The following is a 9,399-nucleotide window of genomic DNA, read 5'->3' on the forward strand; positions in this document are numbered from 1 at the left end:
AACATAATAGCGTAATTAAATATCAGAGAAGTTAATGTTTCTTGTAGGTTGCTATAACAAGCCTGACCAGCAAGACAAATATATTTTGACTGAATTTCAGCTTTTGTATATACTGAATATATATATATATGCATATATATACACATACATATATACATATATATATAGACACATGCAGACACACACACAGGTGTGCATACAAAAACACACAGACACAAAATCCAAAATTACGGTTACTTTTGCCTCCTTGTGGCAAGCGTAAGGCCCCCAGAGAAAGCGCTTTTCTCCAGGACAAGTCCCACCAGGTGCTGAGCGCCAAATGAGGGTTTGCAACCACTTCTCCGAGAGGGGGCCCTCAGAAAAAAACACAAATTTCTCACAGATCAGCATAATACAGTAAGGTTGCTTTTTTGTTGAGCAAGCTTTATTCGTTGAGCGGGATGCGACCAGCAGGTCCAGAGCCCCGTGTGAGATTCCACGTAGCCAGCGTGTTTCAGTCTTCCACAGCGAGTCTTAACTGTGATCCTCTCACGAGTCACGTCACCCGTGGCATCGTCCTGCGTGTCAGCACCCAGACCAATACCCAGTGAGTCACCCAGGGCCAGGGGGCTGCAGGAGAAGGAAGAATTAACGCAGATCCCATCCACTCCTCTTCTCAGAGCTCTCTCGGCGTGTACATGCCTTTATGTAGGCCGAATTCAGGAATATATCAGGTGTTAAGGGAGAGTGCCTTGATTTTATTTCAGACAACAGTATTTCAAGAATTTCTTCACTCCTCTAACAGCAGTTCTTTATCCTTTTTTTTTTTTTTTTTTGTGGTGTTAACCTGTGGGTTGAAAAAAAAATGCTCTTGTACATATACAATGTAAATTAAACTTATTAAATTGAATAACATTTTTTCCAGAGGCCCCATGTGTGTTGAGTAAGTATGCTTAGTTTTGCTAAAATCTGATGTGAATTTTTTATAATTGATAAAACATTAACGTGCATCTTAAAAGTGGGAAAATTGGTGAAGCATGCTTATGAACACTGCCAATGTAACGGCTAGTCTTGTTATAGCTTTTATATAAATACAGTAAGGCCTGCAATATCTGGTTACAGAACTGCAATTAAATATTGAGGGCTGGCCCACAGCTGTCCCAGAGGTGCAGCTGCAGGAGGACCGGAGCATCTCCTCTCTGTACCTCTGGGAGCATCTCCCCCCAGGAAGGGGTTGTAATTAACTCACAGAAAACGGCAGCCGCAGGAGAGGGCTTAGCCACAGTGCTCTCTTTATCCCAGAGCGGACAGGGCTGGGCAGGAAGACGACAGGGCTCTGATCCCTTCTCCCACCCCGTTGTACCCATGCATCCTGCTAAAAGAGCACCCCGGGAGGCATCCGCAACGTTTTTGAAATGCGTGGCCGGCTCCCCTGCTTACTGTGCCTTTGCTTTGTGGGAAGGATCACTTATCCCTCTAGCAAACAAAACTATTTAACTACAAATGCATTTTCTAAGCAGTTCTGGGAGACATCTGCCACTATTCCAATATCTCCATAACTACTAATGCTTCCAGCACACCTCTGTGAGAGCTATTATTCTGTTGGAACTTCTCAGCTGGAGGTTACATCAAATGATGTACTGGGGTAGGCTGCAGAGCTGGCAGCTCCTTCCTCGGAAATGTGACAGAACAAAATATTGCTCAAACTCTTCCAGTTCATTTGTTCTTTTTTGCCTGATTTTAAAATTCAAACGACCACTCTTAAAGTGCTTAATGAGAACAGCAATGAGTTTTGGGTAGTAGTACCCTCTTATGCAAAACATGCAGATCTTATGATACACACATGCTGATATCTGAATTGCTACCCTGCCAGACAAAAGATTATCCTCACTAAGCTCACAAGCATTTAAATTTGTAATTACTTCAGGGCCATAAGTTGTGTCCTTAAGCAGGAGACTTCAGCTACGTCCTGGTCTAGATCACCTGCATTTGTACCTGTATGTGTGCCTTATGTGCTTGTAAACCTAAATCACATAAATGAGAGAGTCCTCAGGGAGATGTGATGCCTGACCATTAAATTTAGCACTGGAAGTTTGGTTTGAGTCAGGAATATGATAGTGGATTTATCCAGTGGTGTCTGTCCTTGGCAGAGGGCTGGCACCCGACCTCCTCAAATGAGCTACTTTAGTTAGAGGAGAGTCAAAGCTTTTTCTAGAGCTTTCTTGTGTGCATTTTTCACAGTCTAGTTCATTTTTTTCCAATATAAAAAGCTAAAATTTCACTTACGTTAGAGGAGAGAGGGTTAGTGGTATAACATTGGCAATGCCCTCTGAAAGCTGTGAAGCGTGTCTTTTGATTAATTATTTGTATTATAGCAGCACCTAGAGGCTACAGCAGAGAGTATTTTGCTAGCTCTGATTAGCACCCACCCAGGATCCACCCAAGAGACCCTTCAGTCCAAAGAGACGAGACGGAAGGAAGAGCAACAAAGGAAAACCGCGTGACGTGACCAAGGGCACCCAGCGTATGGCCCACAGAGCTGGGAACAAAAGGGCTTGTTTCCCGAGCTGGTGGCCAGGGAATGCTCTTCTTCTGATGGCCTTTCCTTTCTCTGGGCAATTTAGCCTCTTGCTCAATCAAATTTTATGCAAACACACACATACATAAATTAAATTTCTCAAAATAACCTATGTGATCAAACTGGCCTTGCTTCCCCAGTCTGTGACTGCCATCCTGTCAACAATGAGACCATTCCAAATCCTGCTCAATGTAATGTTTGGAAATAAGCTATGATACCAGCTAGATAGTGAGTATTCAGAAAAGAGATACTGAGCTGTTCTTTATTAAATTAATAAAACTGACGATTTGGAATATGGGAAGATATGGATTGAACAACCATTATTAATGGATGAAAAGGCTTAACTTTTTAAAGTGACACACTATTGATGTAGTAATTGAGTAACCAGGAAGTCCATTAAACAAATTCTTAATGGCATGAATTGTATTCCCGATTTAATTTTTTTGAGCATTACAAATATACTGATTTGTTAAATATAAGAAAAGGGAAATTTATTTACTATATGGAAACAGTTTCATCTTTTTTTTTTTTTAATTAGTACTTTTATATTCATAGTATGTAATATTCTGGCTGCATTTGCTTTTAGAAATAACCTGGATACATGAAGTTGTGACACTACTGTGAAAGTTAGATGAACACAAGATTTGGACTTGAACTCATAAAAGCAAGGATTTGCTTTAAAGAGAAGGGTGGGATTCCAGCTGTAATTAGATACTGTGTGTATCTGAAGATGCCTACGTGTGTATAATGGAACTATTTTAATGGAAGTGCAAGATTCTGAAGACACGGAAGAGACAAGACCATGGAAAATACCATTTTTCCATTGTTTAATATTTTAGATTGTTTATCTTTTTTTTTCTTAAGAGAACACAGAACTCTGGGCTTGTTTATGTGGAATTTTATCTCAAATAAATAAATAAGCTAAGTGGAATTTAAACAAACAAATGTGTTTAACTAGCTGAAATATCTCATACAGTCTTTGTCCTGCTAACGTGTTTTAAAAAAACTCCCTCCCCAATAACATCCACTGTGCTCTAAAGTTCTTCCCTGTGAATAAATACTACAGTAGAATGAAAATGCATTGAAGAGATAGTATGGAACTGAGGAAACTTTCACATCAGACACAAAATAGAAATTAAATTAACTTCCATGGGATCTTATCATTTATCTTGCTACGTTTCCTAATTAATTGATGACATTGGTATTTACACAGGGATTTGCTCCTTTGCATCTTTGAACCCGTGAGGAAGTCAAAATGCTGGATCTGTAGCACTGCATTTATTTCTGCGGCAACAGTTAGTGATTTCACAAATACTAAGCAGGGTGGGTAACTTGGGTTGTATTCAGTACAAGCCCATATAATTTTCTCTCTTTCACCTTCTTCTCATTAGAAAGTACTTCAATAATTTACTTCATGTGTTTAACACACATTTTTCCCCAAGGTCTCAAGATCCAGGTAACTGGCAGGATTCAGTTATCCGATTCCAGCTGCCGTTCTTTATTCCACGTGCCCCTCCACTCACACAGAATTAAAGCTTAACTGCTGTGCCCAACTGCCTGTTTGTCAAGCTCCAGTTCTTACGCTTCGACTTAGCCCAATTTTCAGAACACCCAGGGTTTGGTGTATCCTAGCATGTACGAAAATAATATATGTAGATCCCAAGGCTCAGGGACATGTTCACACAAATACTGTAGTTCATCTCACCTCCCGCCTCTACTCAGCCCTGGTGAGGCCACATCTGGAGACTGTGTCCAGTTCTGGGCTCCCCAGGACAAGAGGGATGTGGAGCTGCTGGAGAGAGTCCAGCGCAGGGCTACCAGGATGATCAGGGGCCTGGAACATCTGCCCTATGAGCAAAGGCTGAGAGAGCTGGGCCTGTTCAGCCTGGAGAAGAGAAGGCTGAGGGGGGACCTGATCAGTGTCTCTAAATACCTCAAGGGAGGCAGTGAGGAGGAGGGGGACGGCCTCTTTTCAGTGGTGGACAGCGACAGGACTAGAGGAAACGGCCACAAGCTGAGTCACCAAAAGTTCCACAGGAACTTAAGGAAACATTTCCTGCCAGTGAGGGTGACAGAGCCCTGGCACAGGCTGCCCAGGGAGGTTGTGGAGTCTCCTTCTTTGGAGATCTTTAAAACCCGCTTGGATGCAGCCCTGTGCCACGTGCTCTGGGTGACCCTGCGTGAGCAGGGGGGTTGGACTAGATGACCTCTGAGGTCCCTTCCAACCTTGAGCATTCCAGGATTCTAGGATTCAAAGGCAAAAGCAAAGTGATACCTGAGGTAGGGTGCAAGCAACTGGCCTCCTGCTCACTTAAGCTTATATTCTGTGAACATACAAAGATCACATACAATATTTTGAATTACATCATATAAAGAATGTTTGGAAAATATTTACATTTTCTAAGTAGTAATTAGTATACCACTATACATTATATATTATGGTTATCCAGTTCAGGTAATGTCTTTACTTATGCAGAAGCCTTTACCAAATTCAATGTTGCTAGCGAACTTTAAACACTCTCTTAAAGCTAAAATGTATGAATTAAAATTAATTAAATTAATTAATTAAAATTAAAGAAAGAGGACAAACTTGCTGGACATTCCTAGAATAAGAGAAAGATGAGCCTAAGGATAAAAGATATCAGTTCTGATGCTAAATTGCCACCTGTCCCAGCCAGTTGTTAACCTACCCAAAGAAGTTCAAAAAGGAACAAGTTGGAAAATTATGCCAGTATTACCCTCATTTGGAAAGTAAGACAATAAATAAAACCAACTAGAGTATCATTATACTCTAAGCCAGTATAAAAGACTAGGAAAGTATGGAACGGTTATGGAACCACTTGAAGTCTCCTCAGTAGATTATACGTGAAATCAATTGTTTCTAATTCAGAAAGGTTTTTGTATGTTACTAGCAAAAAAGCTAGTATTTGAATACCAAATTCTAGTCTGGCCACCATTTGCTTCACATATCTACTGGGAAGGTAAAAAGCTTTTAGATGAATGTCTCATGATATATCAAGGAACCAAGAATTTCTCTGGATGGTGAATTACTGTATTTTAGATGGGTTCTTAATTGAAACAAGGCAGAATTCCTATACTTCATATGGAAAACATAATGAAATAAATAGTACAACTTGTCAGAAACAAACAAAGGATCTATTTCATCAGGAAAGACATTCAAGTGAAAAGTGAAGCATCATTCCACATTTCAGCAAATACAAGCTAACATGAACACATAAAGAAAGTCATTACTGAAAAGACTTGCCTCATAAATATATATTTTTCCTACTGTCTTTGGAGAAAAGAATGAGCTTTGTTAGCTTGCCCAGTTGCTGAAAATACTTCCTGTTGCAGTTCACTGGAAGGGTCAGTTTGGAATGTAGCACCTTAGAAAAAAATTGGAATGTGGAGTCCTCAAGGGTTAGAATTTTATTTTCATCACTTAATTTTGTTTCCCAAAGTCTTAATTTCAAAAGGCCTAATCAAACTCATAGCATGGTTCTTCATACAGTTGCAAACTATGCTAAAGTCAAGAATTTTCTCAATGAGTAATTTATTAGATGAAGTTTCCCTCTTGCTGTGCAGAGCCTTGCAATCTGCTTTTCATCTGATTTCTAAAAGAAACTCTTGTGGTCTTTTGAAATTAAGGAGTTTGGGAACAAATTTAAGCCATGAAAATAAAATTTCAAAGCTGGAGGGCTCTGTGTTCAAATTTTACAGCACTTTATCTGAGGGAACTGCAGTGGAAAGTATTTCCAGCAACTGGGCAAACTAACACAATTCAGTCTTTTGGAAAAAAAAGAACGAGGACTGCTGCAAATTCAGACAAGGAATCACATCCATTTTTGATTATAGGCCTTCAGTCTAGAAGGATTTAAATAAAAGACTTCTCAAAATAAGTTTTCAAGAATGGCTGAACCTGAAACTAGAAGAATAGATTTCACAAACTTAAAGGAAGCCTTCAAATTACCTTACAAAACATCAGGATTCTCGAAGAAAAGCAAAACAAAACAAAACAAAACAAAACAAAACAAAACAAAACAAAACAAAACCCCTTACTTCATTCCATGCCTTCAAAGAAGCTTCCTGCATGAGTTGGAATTTTTCATTCTGAATATAATATGCAAAGGTTACGGAATCATGCTGCTGGACTTCTAAGGGCAAAAACTATCACAGAAATCTAAGTGCAGTGGAAAATGCTGCTTGATGTTAGTTTTTTCCAGGTCTGTGCAGAGCATTATTCTTCTCACAGCCTAGGTAAAACATGAGGCCTGGCTTGGTAAGGGCTACCATGTAATTTCAGCTTCCCAAATGACATAAGGCTTCTTCAGTCAGAAGTACTCCTAGTAGACCTGCCTGCTGCTTCCTATTGCATCAACTTCCCTTTTCTTAGGCCAGTATAAATAACTGTGTGTATCTGAGGTGAAAAAGATCAAGAAATTAATCCAGGTTAAAAGTTTTAATTTTCCCCATTCTTTTCTGACTGGTTTACAGTGCTATGAATATACACTTTTATACTCATTTGCTGTCAGGAAAGTTTAGCCTAATTTTCAGGTCTGCTGATGCCACAATATCAAAGGAGAGCAACCAGAGTAGTTGGTCTTCATTCTTTTGGATATTTTTTGCTATTTTAATGACAGTGCCCTGTAGAACTCCCAATTGGAATAAGGGGCACATTGTGCCAAGTGCTCTTCACATCCATAATTGGAGACTTTCTCTGCTTTGAAGTCAGTTAAACATGACAGAACAAGACAAAAGGAAAAAAAAAGAAAGTGTTGTAATTCTCATACCAATAGAGCTCTTATGCACAGGTGCATTTGGTGATTTTTCCTGTCACATGGGAATGCTGGAAAAGTCAAGAAGGACATCTGGACTTCACTATTTAATTAAAAAAAATAAAAATTAAAAGGAAAGAAAACAAGCCTTTTTTTTTCTTATGAGTCAGCATGTTTTTCCAAAATAGGGCATTCCAACTAACAGTTGTCAAATTGTGTAGGGATGCTCTAACCTGACATACTTTCTTCTCACAGCTCTCACAGAAGCATGCAGATGTCAGCTTCAATCAGACTCATTTGGGACCGCAAAACCCATCAGCTTCAGAGGTCTAGGATACACATTAAGATGGTCTAGAAAGTAAATCCTCCAAAACTTACTGCATATTCTGCACTTTAAGGGAGACACACGGGGCTGCAAAGGGCAGCATTCCTAACAGGCTGCCCGAACTGATCAGTTTTATTTTTTAATCAAAGACTATTCATTGTTAGAAGGTTGCAGACAGTTCATAATCATAGAAGGACTTCATTTTATGGACAAAAGGAGCACTGCGTTGGCTCCAGAACAGGGCCTGTCTAGCCCAGCATTCTGCCTGACAGCAGCCAGTACAAGTTGCTGTACAATATAAATAATACGTACAGTGATATTACTATTACTATATATTTTTCACCTGAGGAAGAATAACTACAGGTATCAGTACAGATTAGGGGTTGACCTGCTGGAGAGCAGTTCTGCAGAGAGGGACCTGGGAATCCTGGTGGACACCAAGTTATCCATGAGGCAGCAGTGTCCTCGTGGCCAAGAAGGCCAATGGGATCCTGGCTGCATCAGGAGGATGTTGCCAGCAGGTCAAGGGAGGTGATTCTGCCCCTCTCCTCAGCTCTGGTGAGGCCACACCTGGAGTACTGGGGGCAGTTCTGGGCTCCCCAGTATAAGAGGAACATGGAGCTTCTCGAGAGGGTCCAGCGGAGAGCGACTAAGATGATTAAGGGACTGGAGCCTCTATTGTATGAGGAGAGACTCATCGAGATGGGCCTGTTCAGCCTGGAGAAGACTGAGAGGAGATCTGATCATCAGATGTTGATCTGATCAACAGATGGGGTCAAACTCTTCTCAGTGCTGGCCAGCAACAGGATAAGCGGTAAAGAGTATGCACTGAAACACAGGAAGTTCCTTCTGTTTCTTCCTTCTTCACGGTGAGAGTGACAGAGCCCTGGCACAGGCTGCCCAGGGAGGCTGTGGAGTCTCCTTCTCTGGAGGTCTTCCAAACCCGCCTGGATGCCGCCCTGTGCCACATGCTCTGGGTGTCCCTGCTGGAGCAGGGTGTTGGACTAGATGATCTCTAGAGGTCCCTTCCAACCTCAGCCATTCTGTGATTCTATGATTTATGTTCCAAATTCTGTCTCCTGCTGATTGCTCTAAATCTTTGATTTTTTCCCCATTGAGGCCATCCACACAGGCCTCTCCTCAAGGACTTTCCTCTTGTGATATTATATCTTTCTGGTGGTTCCCCAGCTACTTGAGTATGTAGCTTTCACCTTGATTTCATTGCCAGTTGTCTGTATTCAGAGATTCAGCATAACTTGAATGTTAGCACACATTGATATTTTTGTTTCTTAGGATTATGTCATGCTAATCTCACCTGTGTTACTCATGACATGTTTCCCCTCATGTCTGTCACCTTTGTCTGCACCCTGTGTTACTCATGACCTATTTCCCCTCATGTCTGTCACCTTCCTCTCCTACATTTGTAACATCTTGATGTTTCTGCTTTACTTTGTATCCCTCTATAGGCAACCCAATCTTCCCTAGGATTCTTGGGGGGATGTATGGAGCTCAGCCTGGGAGTGGATGATGAGAGGGTGGAGAGCTTGTGGGTAAGGGTTAAAGGGCAGGCCAACGTGGGAGACACTGTGGTGGGTGTCTGCTACAGGCCACCTGACCAGGAGGAGGCGGCTGATGAGGCCTTCTACAGGCAGCTGGAGGTTGCCTCACGGTCACAGGCCCTGGTTCTCATGGGGGACTTTAACTTCCCTGACATCAGCTGGAGAGACGGCACAGCGAGGCAA

Source organism: Nothoprocta perdicaria, unplaced genomic scaffold (assembly GCF_003342845.1).
Source record: "Nothoprocta perdicaria isolate Ctin4 unplaced genomic scaffold, notPer1 scaffold_351, whole genome shotgun sequence".
NCBI lineage: Eukaryota > Metazoa > Chordata > Aves > Tinamiformes > Tinamidae > Nothoprocta > Nothoprocta perdicaria.